The sequence below is a fragment of the Scyliorhinus canicula genome, chromosome 12 (assembly GCF_902713615.1).
Source record: "Scyliorhinus canicula chromosome 12, sScyCan1.1, whole genome shotgun sequence".
NCBI classification, from domain to species: Eukaryota; Metazoa; Chordata; class Chondrichthyes; order Carcharhiniformes; family Scyliorhinidae; genus Scyliorhinus; species Scyliorhinus canicula.
The window spans coordinates 135,205,468-135,217,839 of record NC_052157.1 but is presented as its reverse complement, the minus strand read 5'-3'; the positions used below and the strand labels follow the sequence as shown (position 1 = coordinate 135,217,839).

Sequence of the window (12,372 nt, the reverse complement as noted above, 5' to 3'; positions counted from 1 at the left end):
CTGCTTCACATCTGGTTTGGCACAACGTTAAGCATTACATTTTTTTTTTAAAGTTAAGGAATTAACTTGCTGAGCAAAAAAAATCAAAGCACTCAATTGATAATTTTAATAAAAGATGAGTCTCAATCAGTCTTTCATCCATTGTTGTTCCACAGTTACACTATGAACAATCTTTCTCCACTGATTTCTATTCTCCACTGGAAATGAAAAAATGAAAAGCGCTTATTGTCACAAGTAGGCTTCAAATGAAGTTACTGTGAAAAGCCCCTAGTTGCCACTTTCCGGTGCCTGTTTGGGGGGGCTGGTGTGGGAATTGAACCTGGCCTGCCTTGGTCTGCTTTAAAAGCCAGCTATTTAGCCCAGTGTGCTAAACCAGCCCTCGCTTCCCGTCCCATTGAGACGCCAGTCCACATTCTGATATTATCCATCCATTTCATCTTGGTTTTCCTCGTGCACATTTTCCAGCTGTTCTGATTCGCATTACCTCTTTTCCAAACATTCCCTTCCTGTTTGCGTCATGTGTCTAAAATACACAAGCTTTCCTGATATCGCTGCCTCAAACAGGTTCCTTTCACAGCAGCTTTCTCAAGCACCCACTTGTTGATCCACTTGAATGTCCATGACGCGTGTAATATGCGTCTAAGTCCTTTCATTTCAAGTGATCTGATTCGAGCCATGTCACTTTGCATGATGGTCCAGTTTTTACAGTCACACCTTGTCACCGGCCCCACAAGAGCTTTCAGAAGATGAATCTTCATTGTAATTGAAATGCTGCGGCTACTCCATGCTCTTTTAAGTGAATTCACAATGCCATATTTCTTCTTAAGTCAAGCCAGAATTTATTTGATAGACCCTGCATCTTCTGTGCTAACTGACCCAAAATAGCAGAAGATGTCAAGCTGTTGAAGCTGAGAATTAATATTGCTGAGGAGGATTTTGAGATGGGTGTGCATTTGGCAATGCGCACTTCCTCTCGGCCCTGTCCACCATTCCTCCTTCTGGTCTCCACAGCCCGCTCCACCACCTTGATCGCTATAGTTGATTAGTGGGCCAGCACCTGTGCAGGAGGCCAAGAGTGTGGCTGGGAATAGACTACATTACCATGAGGCACACTGGCTGTCAAGACAAATGGCCACATAGAGTTGGGCTCTCGCAGGGCAGCATGGTGGCGCAGTGGTTAGCATCGCTGCTTCACGGCACTGAGGTCCCTGATTCGATCCCGACTCTGGGTCACTGCCCGTGTGGAGTTTGCACAGTCTCCCCATGTTTGCGCGGGTTTTGCCCCCACAGCCCAAAGATGTGTGGGGTAGGTGGATTGGTCACGCTAAATTGCCCCTTAATTGGACAAAATGAATCGGGCACTCTAAATTTATTTTTAAAAAGAGTCGGGCTCTCGTTCCAATAATTCCTTATAGCACAGAACATTGGGCGGAATTCTCCGACCGCCCCTGCAGGGTCGGAGAATCGCCCGGGGCCGGCGTAAATCCCGCCCCCGCCGTGGCCGGAATTCTCCACCACCCGGGAATCGGCGGGGGCGGGAATCGTGCCGCGCCAGTCGGCGGGCCCCCCGCGGCGATTCTCCGGCCCGCGATGGGCCGAAGTCCCGCCGCTGTCAGGCCTTTCCCGCCGATGTGGTTTAAACCACCTCTGGTGCCGGTGGGAGCAGGCGGCATGAGCGGGCCCCGGGGTCCTGGGGGGGGGGTGCGCGGGGCGATCTGACCCCGGGGGGTGCCCCCACGGTGGCCTGGCCCGCGATTGTGGCCCACCGATCGGCGGGCAGGCCTGTGCCGTGGGGGCACTCTTTTTTTTCTTCCGCCGCCGCCATGGCCTCCACCATGGCAGAGGCGGAAGAGACCCCCTCCACCGTGCATGCGCCGGGGTGACGTCAGCAGCCGCTGATGCTCCGGCGCATGCGTGGACTCACGCCGACCGGCGAAGGCCTTTCAGCCAGCTGCGGCGCCAGTCGGCGGGGCACCAAAGGCCGTTCGCATCGGTCGGCGGGGCGCCAACCACTCCAGCGAGGGCCTAGCCCCTAAAGGTGCGGAGAATTCCGCACCTTTGGGGAGGCCCGACGCCGGAGTGGTTCTCGCCACTCCGGTACGCCGGGACCCCCCGCCCCGCCGGGTAGGGAAGAATCCGGGCCATTGTCCCAGAGCACAACACCCATCGGGCACTTGTTTGCGAGCCCATTGAGGCATAAGGTGACCACTTGAGAGGACGGCTGGTACTGCCTGAGGCCAAACCCTTCGAAGGCCCTGCCAACTAGTACCATGTGTACCCCACTGCTTCCAGCCTCTGTGATCTCAATATGATCTGTTTGATTGGGGTTGTAAGGGAATTTCCCAGAATTATTTTCCATTTTGTTTCGGCTCTCCCAGGAAATTGGAAGTTTCATCATTGGGGTAGCCGTGGATGGAATGACAGTCCACTGAAGTTACACCGTCACATTATAGGACTTGCTCAATGGACAGACTGTTTTTTCCTTATCCTTTTGTTTTAAATGTACATTAAAACATGAGAGTGCAGAACTGAATCTCTTCAATTGGATGCAACTACCTCGCTCATGTTGACCATGAGATGCCTCATGGGACAAATGTCCAATTTATTGTGGAAGAGGTTACTGGGGCCTCAGATCATAGCCTGGGATATAAGGCAGTTGTGAGGAAACTTTTTGCTAAACCCAGGGGAATAGTGAAAGGTTAGGCCGGTAATTCTAAGGAAGCTAATGAGGAAATCCAATAAATAAAACAGTGGTGGACATCATTTAATTCTGTAGTTGGATGGTGTTTGTCATGCCATGAGGTTGGAAATAATGAATAGAAAGATATAAAAACCTTATTTATTTTCTTTTTAGGTAGTGCCTCAATCATGTACATAGACCTTTTCCCTCAGTGATTTGTGTTTTGACAAGTTTGCAGGCTGTGACATTTTTATCACTTCCCAAGCTGATCTCTAAACCTCACCAACAAAAAGAGACCAGCATTAATCCACACAAGGTACATTATTCATAGGGAATGCAGTGCAGTGTGTCTGAAATTGCTTTACAAATTAATGCATGAAGAAATGAAAGTGCTTAATTTCCATAAATACTTATTTTAAACCTCATTTCTGAGGGATCATTTTTTGATGTTGGACAGAATACATTGCTTATTATTTCTCACAATTTATTTATTTCCTGGAAACTCATTTAACTGAAAGCTTGATGAAGTCACACAGAAAAAGGAATTAAAGATCATCTCTTCCGACTGGCTGTTAGCTTCGAAAAGGACTGAAGTAAATCTCACCACGATAAGATAGTCAATGAAGATCCCGGTAATTATTTCAAATTTTTAGGCTGTTTATGTCCAAGATAGAGACAAAACCATGATCCTTCCACCTGCCTCTTCAAATGATGTTCAAATCCCTATTTTAGAAGGGTGGGATAGAATAGTACAGCACCGAAGGCCACTTGGCCCATCAGGTCTGTGCCTGAGTAGGGATGTCTTCCTCAGTTAAGACCACCAAATAAAAATTAGCTAATTAATCATCTCAATCAAGAACAGAGGGCGGGATTCTCTCAGCCTACTGCGGTCGGAGAATCGCCGGGCTGGCAGCAAATCACGCGATGCCGCCCCGGCGCTGGTCCGCCAATTCTCCAGTCAGTGGAAAATCAGCGCCATTGGTGCTGGCGTGGTCGGCGTGCCTCCACAGTGGCCTGGCCCGCGATCGGGGCCTACCAATTGGCGGGCCGGCCTCTCCTGGTGGGGGCCTCTTTTGCTCCGCGCCGGCCCCTCTAGCCCTACGCCATGTTGCATTGGGGCCGGTGCGGAGAAGGAGGCTACCACGCATGCGCACATTCGCGCCAGTCACGCTACGCTTGCGCAGACCTGTGCGCCCATTTGACGCCGGTTTCAGCAGCTGGAGCGGCGTGGGTTGCCCCAGTGCCATGCTGGCCTCCTGTAGGGCAAAGGATCGCTACACATAGCGATCCGATGATGCCATCGTTAAACTCTCCAGTTTTTATGACAGCATCAACACTGCCTTCAGGTGGGAGAATCCCGCCCAGAAGGTGCAGGGAAAAGACCAGCATGTCTTGCAACATACATCAGGAGAAACACAGAGTTAACCTTTCGAGTCTAAAGACTTATCAGCAGAACTGAAAGGGGGGAGAACATGGTAAAAGAGGCAAATGGAAATCCCGTTGGAGAGAAGAGCAGTATTTCTGTAAGGAAGATGTTCTGGGAAGAAAAATAGCAGTGAAACACCAAATTAAGCAAAATACTGCAGATGCTGGAATCTGAAACAAGAACAGAGGATACTGGAGAGGTTCAGCAGGTCTGTATGGGTGTTTGTGTCACTTCTCTGTGAACAAAATGGCCACCACATTCACTTCACAATAGTTCTTTCACAGTGTATGCTGTTACAAGTCTTTGATGACATATATATTTTATTTATATGTCTTTTTAGAATTTCAGAAATAAAGTTGAAATCGGTGGTCCGGATAGTGTTAATACAACTGGACAGTGTGCTCGGACATTTCAGAGGCCAGTTAAAAGTCAACCATATTGCTCTGGATCTGTGGTCATGCCAGACCAAGTAAGGGCTGCAGATTTCCTTCCCTTTTTTTTTTTTTTTTAAAATTTTAGTGTACCCAATCATTTTTCCAATTAAGGGGCAATTTAGAGTGGCCAATCCACCTAGCTGGCACGTTTTTTTGGGTTGTGGGGGCGAAACCCACGCAAACACGGGGAGAATGTGCAAACTCCACACGGACAGTGACCCAGAGCCGGGATCGAACCTGGGACCTCAGCGCCGTGAGGCCACAGTGCTAACCCACTGCGCCACCGTGCTGCCACAGATTTCCTTCCCTAAAGGATCGTAGCAAAGCTGATGAGTTTTTACAACAGACAATTTACAGTCATCATTAGACTTTCAATTCCAAACTTTTTATTGAATTCAAATTACACCATCTGTCATGGGATGGTTTGAACCTGGGTCCCCTGTAAGTTTTTCGGGCAACACCAACACCTATAAGGACTGTAAAACGCACATTGGCCATTTTAAATGGTAGAAGTGGCCACGTTTGGCTGCAGAAACTGGCTGTTTCTCCCAGCAGGCTCAGCCCCCAGTCGAATTCACAAATGGTCAGAGCCCAGACAGGCTGCTGATTAGATTAACTGAAACACAAAGGGAGCAGATGACATCACCAGACCAGACCCGCATCAAGATTGGAAGATCGATACCAACCACAATGGACCTGGATAAGATGCAATAGACACGATAATGGGGCTATCCAGCAGTAAGGAGAAACCCATCTCCATGATGGGAAAGCAATCTGTAAGCCCCGGTAAAGTGATTAGGAACATCGATGGGGCCCATTCATACTGCACAGGGCAGTCTCAGCCGTTTGTGATTTCAATAGACTGTGCTATCACTGAGGCTGATAGCAATCCAGGACCATTGTTGGTGCAATTGCCGGTGGGGGCGGAGCTGACGGGACCTTTTGAAATCTGAACTTTTAAAAAGTGTGGCTTGGCAGCCATTCGCTCTCTTTTCTCTTGGGACCCGCATGGCAACTCTCTTTCTCTTCGGACTCTCCTGAACCGAGTTACAGATAGCAGTTTTTACAGCACGCAGCCAGCCCAGAAGGTCAAGGTCGACTCAACTGAGTTATTTATAATCCAGGATTGTGAGTATTTCCTAGTAATTCGTGAAGTTCCCGAGGGTAACATAGCAGTTGAGGCTTTGTGGGAAGGGTGGGTACGTGAACCTTTCATAGTGCAGTACATTGCTAATACTGTTTAAAGTTAGAATTTACGTTGTGTCCATTTAGTTTTTATTCCCATAGTCATAGTTATAGAGTATAAGATACCTATATGTTGTTTTCTGGTGTTGATGAGGTTTAATCTTGGTGTTTAATAAAAGATATATGATTTGAACTCGATTGGAGTCCATCTTGCTCTTTCATTTTCTCATCAGTTATCTCTGGTCGGGTCACAATTTAAATATCCCTTACCATAATTCCGGAGTGGACAACCAAGGGTACTCTGGGCGATTCGAACCCGTCCACTTAGGAAAGGCTGCCAGGTAGTGGATAGGCAGCCGTTTCCTTTTCTCTCTCTTGGGAGGGGGGCGCTACTCTAGTGAAGTAGGCGCAAGGTGGCCATTGTTCCACCGGCGAGAGAGAGAATCACTCGGGCATTGGTGGGGTTTGGGTAACGGAGAACCAAACCCAAAATAAGCCAGCGAGTGGAGTTAAAAAGAGGGAGCTCGCTACACCCCACATCAATTCTCTGACTCTCTGGCTTACTATCTGAGTGCCAATACCACCACGCTACCATTTCCTGCGTAATACGTCTCCTCTCTACTGCTAGACCTTTGGACATTTGAAAGCCTGGGGAATTGTGGTATCTACAGCAAGCTGGATTAGGAGGAATACAGATATTTCAAAGGGTTGTAGAGTTGAAGCAGATTACAGTGAAAAAGAAGGTTGAGAGTAAGATCTAAGAATTTCAAGTATAAAACCGTTCTAATTAAAAACTGAGTTCTGAATTTTTAATTTCTAACAGTTGGTGCCGTGGCTTAGTTGGTTAAAGCGCCTGTCTAGTAAACAGGAGATCCTGAGTTCGAATCTCAGCGGTGCCTTCTCCACACTCGGGCATTTTTAATGTAATTCCACACAGCAACTCGTGGGGCGAAGCGGGGAAGGTATCGTCCAATTTACTCTGTTGTCAAGTCGCAAACCTCTGATATAATGAACTTGCTGAGGAAAATTGTTCGTTCCTCAGGCATCAAGAGATATTCGTGATGAATGTTAAAATGCTGTAAGATTATATTTATGGGGCCTCACGGTAGCATGGTGGTTAGCATCAATGCTTCACAGCTCCAGGGTCCCAGGTTCGATTCCCGGCTGGGTCACTGTCTGTGTGGAGTCTGCACGTCCTCCCTGTGTGTGCGTGGGTTTCCTCCGGGTGCTCCGGTTTCCTCCCACAGTCCAAAGATGTGCGGGTTAGGTGGATTGGCCATGCTAAATTGCCCGTAGTGTAAGGTTAATGGGGGGATTGTTGGGTTACGGGTATACGGGTTACGTGGGTTTGAGTAGGGTGATCATTGCTCGGCACAACATCGAGGGCCGAAGGGCCTGTTCTGTGCTGTACTGTTCTATCTATCTAACACTAGAATCGTCAGTTGTCCTCGACCTAACAGAGTATGAACAGATAGTTTAATGAACCAAGCAGTATTTATTAAGCAAGATTTTACATATACTTAACACAAAGTAGTAAAGACAACCTAAAAGTCCCTCATTCCTCAAGTATCGGAGAGTCCTTGAACATTTCCAGCATAGATATCTATTCTCCATTCTGTCTCAAAAGTGATGTTCAACTGTGTCCAGAATATTAATTCTCCAGAAGCCATTTTAACACTTGACAACAAAGATTATGTTTTCCAACGTTTGCCCCTCATTCTCATTATTCCCCCTCCATTATTTGGAAATAGCCCAAATTTACCTTTTCCATTGGCTTAGAATCTGGTGTCACCTCATCTCTGTAATGGGAGTCATATAGACTAAAGACAATAGTACTACTTTCTTTGGCACGCAGTTGTCTACACATTTGCTAATGAGGTCTGTGACGGTGATGGCATACTCATTTAAGTTGGTCGCTGAGTTCTTGAATATGAACCAGTCCACTGTCTCTAAGCAGTCACATAGGAGCTCTTCTGTTTCCTCGGACCAGCAATGCATGACCTTCTTAGCTGGATTCTCCCGCTTGAGTTTCTGCTTGTAGAGTTATAGATGGCCTCAAGGCAGCAGAGTTATAGATGGCCTCAAGTTTACAGAGGGCAGAAAATGGGAGGCCAGCCTGGAAGAGCCAAGCATAGAGGAAACAAACACATGGACGAGGGTTTCAGGTGAGCTGACAGCGCAAGTGTCAGAAGCTTATCCCAGTGTCAAAAATGACACCAAGGTTGCAACATCAGACACTTCTCAGGAAGAGGGGTGGGATCATTAGCTAGGGAAAGGAGTTGAAGATGAAGCCAATGGCTTTACCCGTCTCAGTTTTTAGTTGGAGGAAACTTCTCATTCAATATTGGATGCCGGAGATACAGTCTGGTTACTCCTAGATAGCGGAGAGGTTGAGTGAGGGTTGTAAGGAAGAGCAGTGTGTCATCCGTATACAGGTGAAGACAGATGCAAGTGTATTTTCAGATGATGTTGCTGAGGGACTGCATGTAGGTGGGAAGCAAGACGAGGTGAAAGATAGGTCCTTGTGGTGTACCATATTTAATGGGGCAGGACCAAGAGAAGCCATTGCAGCTGAGACTCTGGCTACAATTAAATGGGTAAGAATCAAACTTGGTTCATGCAGTCCCACCCAACTTGACAGTGATAAGGAGGCATTGGAGGAGGGTGGTGTGGTCAACCATGAAAAAGCTGCAGACAGATTGAGAAGAATGAGGAGGAATAGTTTACCTTTGTCACACAGGATTCCATTTGTGACTTTGGTTGAGAGTGTTTTTTGTACTGTAGTGAGAGATGAAACCTGATTGGAGAGATTCAAACATGGAGTTCTGTGAAAGATATGCACAGATTTAGGAGGTGGGGTCAATATGGGAAGAACAGTTCCTTTTTTATAAACCAATGTTGGGGGGGGGGGGGGTACTATTCAATCAAAACAGCAACTGTGCAAATGAAATGCAAGAAAAACCTTTGCGCAAAGTGTCCAAATCTACAGTTGACAATATTACTAATTATATAATTGATCAATAATCCAAGCACAATCACATCTAGGTTTAAATGAATGGCCGCGATTTACTGGCCACATCCTGTCGGAATCGGGACGGGATGCAGCCGATCGATCCTGGGAGAGGTCTCTCCCGGGTTTCCCGATGGTCATTCTGCCTCGCAAGATGTAACAATGGGCAGGACCCATACTCGCATAGTTAAAAGATCTTAAAAGCCGCCAGATTTAACCAACACCCGGCATTTTTTGGCCTCGTCGAGGAGACCCCAGCTGTGGACCAGGCAAAATGGTATTTGGAGGGTCTCCATGGCAATCAGATATCCCCGGGTGGTCAGCTTCTGGCCATGTGCCACCTGGGTACCTTGGCATTGCCAGCCTGGCACCCTGGCAGCACAACACAGATGCCAGTCTGGCACTACCAGGGTGCCCAGGTGGCACTGCCAAACGTACAGGGGCACTGCCAGGGGCCAGACTGGCAGTGCCAAGGTGCCAAGTTGGCATTTTGCCCACACCAGAGATTGGGTCTGGGGGTGCGCTGCCAGTATGTGATAGGGTGCGGGGGGGGGCCGAGGACCCTCCCAACAGGTCAGCTGAGGCTTTGGGGTGTGCGGGGTTGTGTAGGGGTGTCGAGAGATCAAGGCGCCAGTTCCGTTCACCGAAGCTCCAAATGCACAAAATTATGCTAAAGTACAGCCTCTGGGGACATTCCCCACCAGGGTCAGAGACGAAACAGAGTATCGTTCAGTAGCGGGGTCATTCCCCCAGCACTGCAAGCAAATCCTGCCCAAAACGGACCTTTTTTGAGTTAAATCGCACCCACAAAGATTTCATACAAAATAACTTTGAATATTTAATATCGTCTTAAAAGCAAGCGCAAAGTATAAAAATAATGCAAAAATCCAAAATTGTAAAAATTCGTGGCTACGGGCCTCAGGCCTACAACGTTGACCCAGATCATCTGGTGTCCAGATCATTGGAGAGCAGGCGCCTGACTGAAGATGTATGTTAAACCCCGTGGAAATCCTGACATACTGACCTCCATTGCCTCAGAAATTTGAGCTCCTGATGGCAATTCCCTTGTTCCATGGCACCCTCTGCAAATATCTCCGACTCTGGGTTACAGAGGCTTCAGCCAATTCTGTGGTACGTAACTGAATGAATAAATAATTGACTCAAAACCTGCACTAAATACAGGTTAAATCCTCATCTAACTCCCGGGAACTGCACCCCATCCCTAAATCCCATCTACCCCTACCCCGCTCCCAACCTAACCATTTATCCCTTCCCAACCACTGACTACATCCCACGACAACTGTTCCCCAGTCTGACCGGACTACTCATCCAGACCTCACCCATCTACCACCTCACCCGCCTGTTACCTCACTTTTTGCCACCCTGCACCCACCACCTCACCTACCTGCCATCTCACCCACCTGCCAGCTCATCGACCTGCCACCTCACTCACCCTAGCCACCTACTAGCTCACACACCCACCACCTCACCTACCTGCTATCTCACCCACCTGACATCTCACCCACCTATTGCCTCACCCACCTGTCACGTCATCCACCTGCCAGCTCATCGATCTGCCACCTCACCCACCCTAGTCACCTACTAGCTCACACACCCACCACCTCACCTACCTGACATCTCACCCATCTGTCGCCTCACCCACCTGTCACGTCATCCACCTGCCAGCTCATCGATCTGCCACCTCACCCACCCTAGTCACCTACTAGCTCACACACCCACCACCTCACCTACCTACCACCTCACCCACCTGCCACCTAACCCACTTGTCACCTCATCCACCTGCCAGCTCATCCACCTGCCACCATGCACCAGCCAGCTCACCACCTGCCACCTCACCCATCTGCCACCCGACCCACCTGCAAGCTCACCCACCTATCAGCCTACACACATGCCAGCTCATCCAATTGTCACCTGACACACCTGCCACATCACCCACCTGCCACCACACCCACCTCCCAGCCTACCCACCTGCCACATTACCCACCCATGCACCTACTAGTTCACCCACCCACCACCTCACCTACCTGCCACCCCACCCACCTGCCACCCCACCCACCTGCCACTTTACCCACCCTACCCACTTAGCTCACCCACCTACCCACCCTACCAATTCACTCATTCATCCATTCACCCATTTACTAACATTCAAACTGCACCTTGAAACTTACCAGACATTAGCTAATGCAACGGAAAAGAACCTCCCTTTATTGTGATTTGGTGGAAACGCTGGGCTCGAAATACCCAACAGGAGATGCAAAGCAGCGTCACGGCCGGGAAAGTTTGTGCAGACCGGGCTGTTGCAATTTTAACATGACCAACAGTTTCTATTATAATGAGGGACATCAAAATATATAATGAGAATATCCAAAATAAGGACAGAATCTGTGACTTTAAAATTGGAACTAAATTATGCCGACTCATGTTCTTCCAATTATTCCTGTGATGTGGCTACATACATAAAGCTCCCATTACATGAAGCGGCATGATCCCCATATCTATACTGACAATGCATCGAGAGGAACTCACCCCAGTCTCTCTCTGTGCAAGGCAACAGGTGACCCAATAACTCTTAACTGTGATCATTATAGATCATAGAAGATTCAATTACATGTAGGCATCTCCAGAGATTTTTTTATAGAATTATCGTATAAAGGCATGGGGGTAATCTTTATTTAACTTGCCAGGTGGAACCCCAGTTCTGCAGCCCACCTACGTACTCACCATTCCATCTAATCTCATCAGGGTTAATAATAATATTTATTATTGTCACAAGTAGGCTTCCATTAACACTGCAATTAAGTTACTGTGTAAATCCCCTAGTCGCCACACTCCGGTGCCTGTTCGGGTGCACTAAGGGAGAATTCTGAATGTCCAATTTACCTAACAGCATATCTTTTGGGACATGTGGGAGGAAACCGGAGGAAACCCACGCAGACACAGGGAGAACATGCAGACTCCGCACAGACAGTGACTCAAGCCAGGAATCGAACCTGAGACTCTGGTGCTGTGAAGCAACAGTGCTAACCACTCTGCTACTGTGTCGCCCTAGATTGAAGTTAACCCCCATGCATCCTGATTTCACTCGACCTACAGAAATTTTTGCCAAAATCAGCTCCATGTACCGCAAGGTAAATATTCAGCCTTAACAAATGGATGATAATCAAAGCTAGTGATGCCTTGACAGTTTCACTTGTTTCTGTTAGTTTCAGTGTGACGGAGGGAAGATAACCGGCAAGATCTGGTAACACAGGGTATGAGTACTAATCTTCAAATCAATTGAACAGCAAGAATTCACACCTTTTATTTGAGTTCAAAACAGCTGTCAACACATTTAAACTGTAGCAAGCCTCATTAGTCAGAATTACATATGCAAAGCATGATGCCATCTGCCACTTGGTTAATCAGAACTCAGATGTAACAATTCAAATAAATGCATTTCTTTTGCATTTTGTCGTTAAACAATACCTCTCCATTTAGCCGCAGAGTAATCTGCTGTTTCCATTGAAACATGGGGCTGGATTCTCCGCCAAGCAGGATGCTCCATATTGCTGGCAGCCTGGGGATTTCCTGACGGCATGGGACTGCCCCACAATGGGAAACCCCATTGGCCGGCCGG

General features: G+C 47.9%; 1 non-coding gene across 1 annotated transcript; it reads left to right on the top strand.

The window, feature by feature from the left end:
* The first annotated feature begins 6,550 nt into the window (after nt 1-6,550).
* trnat-agu lies at nt 6,551-6,624 on the top strand. Its single transcript has one exon. It is a non-coding gene; the product is annotated as a tRNA-Thr (tRNA).
* The last annotated feature ends 5,748 nt before the right edge of the window (nt 6,625-12,372 follow it).